General features: G+C 43.2%; 1 protein-coding gene across 4 annotated transcripts in view; it reads right to left on the reverse strand.

The window, feature by feature from the left end:
* The window catches only part of CHRM2 (cholinergic receptor muscarinic 2), a 108,605-nt gene extending 97,273 nt beyond the window's left edge, over nucleotides 1-11,332 (reverse strand). For all 4 annotated transcript variants that reach the window (XR_010473465.1, XM_065065072.1, XM_065066524.1 and 1 more), the window contains exon 1: nucleotides 10,505-11,332. The gene's annotated coding sequence lies outside the window, so the exon portion shown is untranslated. The remainder of the gene's footprint in view (nucleotides 1-10,504) is intronic.
* Between the last annotated feature and the right edge of the window lie 234 nt (nucleotides 11,333-11,566).

Genomic DNA, 11,566 nt, shown 5'->3' on the forward strand with positions numbered 1-11,566 from the left:
TTTCCTTTACAGAATCACATTGCAAAATGATTAATAGCAGTAGGATATTCCTTGTAGGGAACTACTTCTGATGTCAAAACCTCTCAGTAAAGATCCCTGCATGTACTCACAGTGGATAAGATTGTGAAAATGACTTGCAGAAATCAAACGGACATTTTTAATGAGTATTTAACAGTGAGCCCTTCATGTATTCTTTCTTTCTAGTGGCAGATGAGTGTGCTGGCTATCACACACGTCAAAAGCAGAAGAGTAACTGGTGTTACTTTTATTATTCCCTGCTTTTCCTTATATTTAAGATCCTTCTGTGTTTGGTTAAAGGAAGAATCTTCACAACTAAGATGCCCCATTTATATCTTCACTGCTAAGGGCTCAAGGTCAAACCAGAGAAGACATGACATTGCCAGGTTAAATATAGCACTTTGGTGATGGCCTCTCCTTTCTTGTCACTCATGTTCTGACAGCTTTCATCAGCAGAGAATACACTGCTAGAAACGTTAAATTAGTGTGGGTGAAAGATGCCAGTAACAGATCAGGGGATAAGTTTGCAGTTTAGCCTAAGGACAGAAAGCAACAGCAGAGACGACATCTCCCTAACTAGTGCCCTTCCCCTAAAAGCCAGTCTTCTCTCAACATACATATTGAGCAACAGTTCTAAAGTGAAGTAAGGAGCAAATTGTCTGTATGTTTGGTCCATACCAAGACCGCCTTTAGGGTTTCCACCACTGGTCCTCATCTGCCTTCATTTTTCACACATACATTAATTTCTTGTCACACAATGTTGTGTTTAAAATGGAGTAAACTGAATTTCCCACCATGGTAGAATGCTGCTGGCACATAGGAAATGGGTCTCATAAGCAAACATTTTTAATATATCATAGGGCCCTGATATTATTTGAAGTGTGAAGCAATACACTTCATCTACCACAGTAACTATAACATGAGGACTCTAGGTGATGATGGAGGACCTTCTCTGTCCACATATGGACATTGCTCCACCCATGCACCCTGCTCTTAAAGTTCACTAATTCTGCTTTACATGAGAAATCTGTGTTGGGGCAGGGGGGAGCAGGAGGATCAGTAGATCCTTATCATTTTTTGTGAACTATTCTGATACAGCACATGATCCGAGCAAGGTCACAATATTGTAAATCTTACTTTGGCAATTTTACCCCTACTTAACATTGGCTAAACTTAAAACACACAGAACTGAGTAAAGCCCCAGACCAAAATCCAGTCATTAAACATTACCTTCAGTTTATTTCTCTCTTCTTTCATTTTTTCAAATAAAACCAGATTATGAGATATACTCTCTTCTATATAAAACTGGCTTTGTTAGCTATTTTTTTCTGTTACTGCTCATCAAGATCTGGAGCAGTTAGGAGCTTCAGTACCTTTTTTTGGAGGAATGCTGAACATTTTCTCTTATCATCTGTTCTTCCTGATAGTCAGCTCCTAAAGGTTCAATTTTCAACTCCCCAGTGCAAAGAAAACCACTGTGGATGGAGTCCGTCGGCTCCCATTTCAATGTAACAGCACCACAACTGAACCTCAAGACCTGACAAATACAGCAAGTGAATCCTCACAACACTGTCATAAAACAAAGACTTACCCTAACCACTTCAGGATGCTGAGCCAAAGCCTACCCAAAGGTAACAAGTTTGTCACTGACCTCAGGAGGTTTTGTGTCAGGCCATAGGCATGAGTCAAAGATCAAGCAGGAGTTTGGTGGCATGGTCAGGAGCTTATCCATGATCTCCTTGGTCTCAGTCCTGTGTGCTAAGCATAAAAATATCCTTCTTTAATTAAATCCTGATGCTTGCACAAAGCATTAGCTCACTTTGTCCAGGAAATGTCTGGGATAGTCAATGGATTATATGGAGAAAGATCAAAGAGGTATCTAAATCTAATAAAATCATGGGTGACTTCACCCACCTGCACATTGGTAGGCCAACTTGTACAAATGGACAAAAAAAATCCCAATTTCTAGGTGATTATCCTGGTTTTGTCTGCGGTAAAGTTCATTTTCTAAGAGCTTATATGATGTTGTGTTTTAGATTTAGTATTAGAAGAATGTTGATAATACATCAATGTTTTGGCTGTTGCAGGGTAGTGAAGGACTTTTCAGCTTCCCATGCTCTGCCAGATGCACAAGAGGCTGGGAAGGAGCAAAGCCAGGACAGCTGGTCTGAGCTGGCCAAATAAGTATCCCTTTCCATATGACATCATGCCTAGTATATAAACTGACATTTGATGGAGGTTCAAATACCTCTGCTCAGGAACATGTGGGCTCTTGGTGTTGCAGGTGTTGAGCAATTAGATTGTGCATCACTCGTTTTGTATAGCCTACTCTTACTATAATTGTTGTCGTTGTTGTTATTATTATTATTATTATTATTATTATATCTTTTTTTGCTGTTCTTATCTCAACCCATGAGGTTTTTCACCCTTTCCAAGTCTCTCCTCCATCCCACTTCAGGGGACTGATTGAGCAGCTGCGTGGTCCTTGTTGCCATCTAGGGTTAAACTATGAAAGTGATTTCTAGAATAACAGGAACACAACAGTATATATTCTTAACTTAGTCTTAAGTAGCTAAAGAAAGGATACAGTCAGGCCACTGAATAGTAATGGACTCTTATTATTACGTTAAGACAGTGAGGCTAAAAACGGTAATAATAAGTGAACAGCTTAAAAAGTACTGGAGGAAGAAAGAAAACAGGAAAAAACAAAAGCGAAGACTCAAAGAGAAAGTAAAATCCATAGAATCAAAGCAACTGGTATATTAACAGACAGTTTCTGATCCAGTGAAGTCATGCAGAAAGCAAAATGAAAGGCAAGATAGCAGGGGAAAAAAAAAGGTATTGTAAAATGTTAAGGTCCAAGAGGTTGTTTGAGCCAAGCAACCAGCTTTCAGGAAATGACACTCTAGTTCTGGTGAAGTCCATGGCTGAGGGAGGGAAATTATAATAAAACACAAACAAAATGTCAGCCATAAATGAAGAGGGCCAAGGATGCATTAAATGACAAGGGCTTGGTGGGGAGGGCAGAGGGGGGACATTTCTGAGAGGTCTTAAATTCACCCAGTTTAGGAGGCAACCGGTGGAATCTGCTGCACATCCAGGGGAGAATGGGCATAGTTAATGAGCACAAGGTCTTTGCAAAGGTTCTGAATGATTAATTTGATTTCTGAATGAGTCATTTGGGTAAATCTTGCCCACAAATGATGCTGTGCCCATGTCCACATTAGACCTATTTTTTTTTTCAAGATAACAAAGGACATGAGCTGTCAGAATGTGAAACGTTGAAAGAGGAAACACTGGAACAAACTGATAAACTAAACAGCAGCATGTCAGAAGAACCTTCTCATTATACATGCAAGGGTTTGGAAAGCATTTGAAAATGAAGTGACTGTGCTAACAGAAAAAATATGTATGTCATCACTGAAGTCAGGTACATTACAGGACTGGAGGGTAGCAGCTAGCATTCCTATCTATAGGACAGGCACTGGATTGATCTTAGGTACTATGTAACGAGAAGTCTTATTTCACATCCAAGTAACTTAATTGAAACTAACAAAAACAAGCATCACATACAGGAGAGAAAAAAAAAATCATAGGTTCTTTCAAAGAAATGTTGTCTCTTCTATATATTCTTTGAAGCATCAAACTAACAGACCAAGAAAAATAACATGATACGCATATGTATATATAGGGATATTTGTATAGATCGTTCTTTAACTTTTTTTTTTCTGAAGAATTGAAGTCATCATAGAATAACTAGCTTATTATTACAAGCTGAAAACTGTTTAAGAGAAAGAAAGTGAGAACTACAGGTAGATCATCATTTTTCACTCTAAAAGACTAACAGTCGGGTTATCCAAGATTATATACCATCTATAACTTCTTAACCAAAATTACTACTGTTGGAAAAAGTGAATTAGGATTGAAATATTTCAGAGTATGCTAATTAAGTTGGGTGAACCCAGAATTTGGATCATAAATAGAAATAAGTGTTGGCTGATGCAGACGAATCACAGGTAGAGCGAAATATTTAGAAACCTTCCTGGGTGCTGTGACTACTCAAGAAGGTTATTGGCATCACTGTGGACAAACCAGTTGCAAATTCTGCTCAATTACAGCAGTGGTCAGAAAAAACCTCAAACCCAACAAACAAAACAAAATTTTCATTAGTGCACAGAAGGAGTAAAAGGTGTTAAAATGAAAACAGTTTTATTGTATAATCCAATAGTCCTCACCTGGAAAACACTGTCCACATTGGTCAATCCATCACAAAAAAAAAAGGAGATAGAATAATTAGTAGTTTTTAAGACACGCAAAGTGACTGGGAACCCTGGCACTGTCTGAGAGAAGAAAAGAACGAGAGGGTTCATGGCTGAGTAAACAAATGGGACCTATACAATGAACTGGGTGCTCCTGTTGGGCTTTTCTCGTCATATAACATAGAGGTAGCAATAACATTAAAAGACAACTAATTTAAATAGATCAAAGTTTGCCTGGAGTGTGGTTTTCCCAAGAAAATATGTAATTAACCTGCTGAACTCACTGCTACGTGCTACTGCTAAGGTAGTGAACCTACTGGGAGGCAAAACCAGACTAGCTGTTTATCTGGCCAGTGAGTATATATATCTGCAGTTTGTCTAGAATTGCTAGAGGTTTCCATCTGGTGAGTAAGGCAGGTATGTGTTTTAATTTGGAAATGGTCTCTGGGAAGTGAGTAAACACAAGCTGGTGGGTATTAAAACATTTTACTTGAGGGCAGTGTGTTTTTCTAGGGAAGCATTCCCTGCACCTGCCTCTGAAGCCTGTGGCAAGGGACAGTGATAGAGACACAATACTGGACAAGATAAAAGACCTGCCTGATCCAATGTTGCAAACATTATGTTCTAATGTTCTTTAACTGGATGACTGATACCTTTTTGAATAGGAAAATAATGAGTAATGATAACAAATAACACAATTTCCGTTAATTATTCATGCTAACGTTCGTGAAACTTTTGAGATGTATGAATATTTTCATGAATAAATCATTGGTCACCAGCTTGCACTAAACAACCTCGGAAATCATAGTGGAATGAGCTTGTTGCCATTACTCATGAACAAATTTGTGAATCATTTTCAATATATGACCATTCTGCTTTCCAGTTGACTAAATATGAGATAAATGACTATAAAATAGACATCAGTAATTCATTGCAAAGCCAAGAGAATATTTCACATGAATCTATGAAAATGTTACAGGTTGTACCAGAAATGTACTGTTTCCCATGGCCAGATTTTGCTAATTTTTATTTCTCACATGCTGGAATGGATTATAAAAATGAAAGGTCTGATACCCAGAATCTACAGGTCATCCTATCTCCACCAAAATCAAGACAGCTTTACATATACAGACTACCTGAAAATCCTGACCCAGAGAAATTACTAAGCAGAGAATTATTTTAAATTATGAGGTTTATTTTGTCTCCTTGATTTCCAATGCTAATTTTCCCAGTGATTCAGAAGAAGGATCTATGAAGATATTTTTTGTCTTGTTCTACTTCTTTCTCAAAAAAAAAAAAAAAAAAAAAAGAGCCTAAAAAACCCCACACCTGCCTTCAGTTTACTTAGAGCTTTTCTAAGTGCTTGAGGAAAACCCTGGGAAATGTTGGTTTACAGAATTTCTCACCTATTTCTGTTGTGGTGTCTCATAGAGCTCTTTATTGTCATCACAGCCAGAGGTGCCCCATGCTATTCCCAATGCCCATTATCACATTGTATATCCCTTTCAGCAGAGACTGATGAAACAGAGCTGTTCCATGAACAGTTGTCAAAACACTGGCATATTCTAATTACAACACTTACTATGTTTCTATGAAAGTCAAATTCTGAGCTCAATTGCACTATAATAAACCAGAAGTAATTAAGGTTGGTGGAGTCACCCTTGATTTGAAAGAATGTAATTAAGATCAGAATCTAGCCTATGGAGTCAAAAGAGATACTGGAAAGACAGGGATCAGAGGATCATCTTGTCAAAAAAAATAAACATGCAGAAGGCTCTCAGCAAAACAGCTGGCCCTAAAGTGATGGTCTGTTTCATTTTATCCTTATCATATTCTTAAAAACGAACACATGAAGCATGTGGACTGCTGAAATCTGATTGCATATCTTAGTCTCATTGGCAAGCATTCTTTAGGAAATGCTTGATGGAAATGAGACGAAACTCACTTCAGGCTGTCCCATCCTCTTGGGACTTAAAATCATGTTATATGAGAGATGTCTCTTTGGAATACCTGCTGATAGGTATCTCTCTCTACAGGGAAAAGACAGTGATAGATGTAGGTAATGACACAGCTTTAAAAGCAGGACAGATGGTCCAAAATGACAGTCAGCTCCACAGCCTAAAGCATTTTTACATAGAAACAAGTTCAGGGCCCCTAGGAAAGGGATGCAGCCTCTTAATACAACTTCAGAGGTGGTCTTATCTTTTAATTCTGCCCACTTGTATCAGGGAGATGTAGTAAAGCAGTGAGATAAGTCACTAAGTCATCCCCACTCAGCTTGGTACGGAGGTCTAGGGAATGCAACCTGCTAGGCACAGAGATGGTTGGTGTTCAGCTGGTGAGACAAGGACAAGCAAGTAGATAACTCTGCATCTTTTGGGCAGTTCCAACCCAGGGCATACCATGGAGATCCTGGCAAAATGGAGACCTGTCTTTGCCAAAATATCAGATCTGGAAAATATGGATAGGGGAGTGTGTGGGGAGTGTGCTAATTGTCTTATTTAGTTACAGCAGTTCTAAGTGCTCAATCCTTTGTGCAGCCCAGTTCTTAGAGATGGGAATCCAGGCTCAGATTTAACAAGACTTGAAATGCTACCATGCAATTTAAGCTTTTGAAGATTTAAGGCTACAAGCATTTGTGAAAAAGTTATCCCTGTCATTCTTATGAGCTGTATCTAAGCCCCTTCAGCTTTTCTTAGCCTGATTACTGTTGTCCACCCATCCACCCACCCAAAGAGCCCATAGAAGGTCAAGGCAGCATTTTCACAAGTGAGTAATCCTCTTCTGTGCCTTCATATCTCTGAGAAGTTGCTTCATATCTCTGTAAGTTGCTGCAAGCTGAGAATCTCAAAGCCATAGAAATCCAAAAACTGTGAATAGGTGTCTAGATACCGACTGGGCTTGTCAGCTTCAATTTCTTCCTACCTATTCCTTAGTAGTTAAACCCACCCCATAGGACCTGCAGATTTAACATCTCGCTGACTGAACCAGGATCAGCTGAACCTCAGTTGCCTTGGGGTTTTTTGAACCTTGGGATTCAGAAGAGGTAAGAGCTGGTTGCAAACAGACACTGGGAGAAATGTCCTCATCTCATATCGTTTGTTTCTCTCTCCCCTGTAATTTGATATTGTCTCGCATCCCTTGTGCCTGGGGACGCACTCCCTTACCTGCCTCTGGCACTAGAGGGCGTGGAGATCTGGGCTTCGGGCTGGAGATAAACTCTCCGCGGATCCCCACTTTTCCTCGAATTGAACTCAACTTTCAAAGAGGTCTTGATTTCACAGAAAGGGAATCTGCCTCATTATTACCGGTTTGTCTGAGTTCCCCAGGCTGCATTGCTATGGAAACGGGACCATAAAATAAGTCTTTTGCATGTAGGTCATGATAGTAGTGGAGAAGATAAAGTCTGGGTGAGCGGGTGACTGGGTTATAGGAATGGGGCAGAGTAATAGCCTGTGACTATATCAACAACAATGTGGGATTTCATAGCAGATGTCCTCAAAAGACTATCAAGTTAGACATGCAATGGGCTGAAAGATACTAGAACTTAGAGAAACTGAGAGCCCCTGAACACACACAGGGAATCATCCCAGAGGTGAATAACAAAATGACAGTGGAGCACTGGCCTCAACATGCAGGTAAAAAAAATATGCTTTTATTCACAGATGCTGTTTTTCATTAGTGGCCTTGGTTTCCCCCTTTCCGTGTTTTGGTCTCCCTCCCAGGCAATGGCACAGCACATTGCTGCCCCCTCCACCTCCTGAGGACACTCCTGACCGTATGTGATGTAGGCGTCTCCACAGATACAGAGTTGCAACCTTTTGGGTACAGAATATTACTTAAAATCTTGGTTTTAGGTACGAGAAGAGCATGACTTCTCATTTTACTATTTTGCTTCCCCTCCAAAGCAACTGGGAGACATCCTAGAGTCCCCTCCCCATATAACAAGTCCTTTTCCTGATCAGACTGCAGTGTAAAAATCACTGGGGGCTGTGGGTAGGAGCAGAGAGGGCAACTCAGTGGGGCACATGATTGCCAACTCAGCAAGTCCACTGCACTTCTTGCTCTCCTCAAGCAAAAGCAGAACAGCTGCTTTTGCAGTCCAGGGGTCCTGCAAAGGGGAAGTTAGACCCAAGTTATAATTGAAAAGAGTCTAAAGGAGAGAGGAAACGTATTTTGTGTTGCTTTATGCAGTTTATAGGCAAGTCACCAAGAGTGGCTGGTGTTATAAACCACACAATCAAGGCTGGTGTGTATTTAGACAGGGGCTGCAATTGTAGGCAATGCAATACCATAAAAGCAGACAGTGCACGTACTTCTGATCTCCCATATTAACCTTGTTCATTGTCAGTCATTTTGTTTTGGTTTGTTTTTTTCCCAAAAAATTTCAAGAGCAGACTGAGAAGCAGAGGTTGACCTTTTTTTTTTTTTTTTTTTCCCTTGCCTTTTTCCCTTCTACAAAGGGAAGATTCTCCTTAAGGGACAAAGACAAGCCAGTATATGCAAACATTCTGAACGAAACATACAAATGGGGAGAGGTGTTATTCTGGCCAAATTTGCAACAAGAATTAGCCTCCTTCTCAGTGTCCTCTTCCAGCTGAAAAAAGAAAACTACCTCTCCTTTCCTAAAGAAACTTTAGTGTGTGAAAATAGTAGGAAAAAACGATCTTACAGGTGAGGGAGGAGGAGTCCTTTTTCCCTTCCACAGTGAAGGGGTAAAGACTCAACCCTGGGCCCGTGAGAATGAGTTAGAAGCCCTGGCAGCCTCCCGTCGGAGCTGGAAGCGGGCCGTGCTGTGGCAGGCAAAGCCACCCTCCGGGAGCTCCCCACCGGCTAGGGCAAGGCCTGCCTTGTGAGGAGACGAGTCGAGAGGCCGGTCTTGCCGGTTCCAGCCCCAGCGGGGCATCACCCGGGCACTTGGGCAGCTGCGGGGAAGCCGCAAGCACGGAGAGGGAGCAGAGCAGTAGGAATGAGCGAAGTGAACAGTGGCCCTTGCAGGAGAGATGGGGGTCTCGGCTTTTGCCTGAGGATAAGCACTATAACCCTCCACAGCCTCCGAAATGGCTGGAGTCGGCGGGGGCATCTGGACCTCAGCGCTCCGGAGCTGTTCTGGGAGGCAGTTTTTCTCCCACAGCCTGATCAGGACTGCCTCTCAAGGCTCCTGCTGGCCACAGGCACCCCGTGGCGGCTGCACGGGAGGAGAAAAAAGGAACCCGCTAAAACGGCCGCGACGGGCTCAACCCTGCCGGGGAGCGGAGCCGGCCAGACCCAGCCCTGGAGCATCCTCCCCCGACACACCCAGCTCCCTGACCGCACTGGGGACGGGACCCCGGGGCACGGAGCCAGGGAAGTGGGGTTGGAAATGAACGGGGCAAACCTCACACCTTCCCCGCCTCCGGCGGCGCCCCGTGCCCACTCTCCCCCTTCCCGAGGCACGACCTGAGGCAGCGGAGACGAGCACTGACTCCGGGCAAGCGCGGGCTACTCAGTGGGATGCTGAGGGGCAAGGGACCTCACTGACACAGCGGAAGCCTGCTCCTCTTGTACCCTGCGTCTCTGCATGGTCCTCGGCAGGGCAGGGATATCCCCCGCACTATCTGCCCTCCCGCACGCCAGCCAGAGAGCTCCGCGGGCAGGCTCCTCTCCCCGGACACGGCTCCGCTCCCGGGTCCCGGTGACATTTTGCAGGAGTTGTCAACAAACGTGTCACAGCGGTATTTGGGAAGGGTAGTCCGGGAAATGTCCCTGTGTCGGAATGCAGCGTTTACATAAAAAACGCATGGACAACGCTTGGAAAATGTGACAATTTCTCTAAATCTGTCTACTGCGTTTCTCCTTCACCGCTATACCATCCTATACTCGATTCTGGGATTAATAACACAACTGCAACTCAGCAGAGGAAAGCACTGTGCTGGGGGAAATAGCTTTGCCTCCTCTCCTCTCTCTACCTTTCCCCAGTGACCCGCACTGCTATGAACCCTTTCAGCAAAAGTTTATCTATTTTTGTTCTGCTCCTTCTGCCAGGAAGTAAAACGTAAGCTCGTTTCTTGGACGTTATTTTCTTGGCGGGAGCTTTCTTATGACAGCGGTGGATGAAATCCTAGGTGCTGCGAAGAGGTAGGTGGAGGACGAGAAAGAAAATGGAGAAAAAAAAAAAAAAAAAAAAAACAAGAAAGGGGAAAAAAAAATCACAGAAGAAACGTCAGTTAAAACGCAGGCTTTCCTACCTGTGATCCAGTCACCAGAAGTTGCATCTTATCCCGCTGCAAGCGGCTGGTTGGCGAGCGGCAGCTGCGGAGTCGCTCCGGCTCTGGCGGCAGCAGCATGCGGGCTGCGCGCAGTCAGAGCCCGGAGGCAGCCGCTTTATCTTTCTCTTCCATATCTTCCAAGAGGAGGGAGGGGGGTTGGAGTGGAGGAAAGACAGATTACTTGGTACGGTGACAATGGGGGGAAAGAATAACAGTTTGGAAGCTTTAAACAAGAGGTGGCATCGTCCGGGCTGACGGAGTTTTTGTCTCTCCCTCGCTCACACTCTCCCTCCCACACGCACAGGCTCACACATACACACGCACACCCTCAGTGGGTCTGGCCCTTGGGAGCCTCTGCTTCTGTTCAGCCAAGTTGAGCTTAAAAAAAAAAAAAAAAAGAAAAAAAAAAGTAATGTAGAGCAATACTGCTATCAAACCTGGCTTAACGGTCTAGAAAACTGGAAAAATTAAAAATAGCAGAAGCTGGGTCTCCTAAGTGAGCTGGTAATAATTCATACTTCTCCTGCCACCTCCGTGGGGGTGGTGGTGAGGGAGGGAAACGGGGCGCCTAGGGGAGCATCTCGGGTGAATGTCCTTGCTGGGATGCTGCGGCTGCAGGTCCGCTCGCTGCCCGCCTGCGGGGGTGGGGGGTGTGTGGTGTGTGGGTGTGTGAGCGCGAAATGGGCTCGATTAGCTGCAATGGGCAGGCAATTTCTGCAGAGAACATTTACAATTTTCTTTCAATATGACAGGATTAGTTGCTGTTGAAGCCTCTCCTCCAATAAGATCAGCACTGGTCTCTGATTTGGTGGCTTTGCTGAATAGAAATTACTGGTTCTTGTTATCTCAACATACTTTCCCCTCTTCCTCATCAGACACTCCCCTCTTCCTCATCAGAAGTCTTTATCTACAATCTGCACACCAGAACTGATTTTTTTCTTTTTTTTTCAATTACCTCTTCCTCATCTTCCCGCGCAACGCTCTTCTCCTTATTTCTGGGTACTTTTTTTCGCAGTTCCATATTAGCTGTAAGTCTCAAGT

The sequence above is a fragment of the Columba livia genome, chromosome 1 (genome assembly GCF_036013475.1).
Source record: "Columba livia isolate bColLiv1 breed racing homer chromosome 1, bColLiv1.pat.W.v2, whole genome shotgun sequence".
NCBI lineage: Eukaryota > Metazoa > Chordata > Aves > Columbiformes > Columbidae > Columba > Columba livia.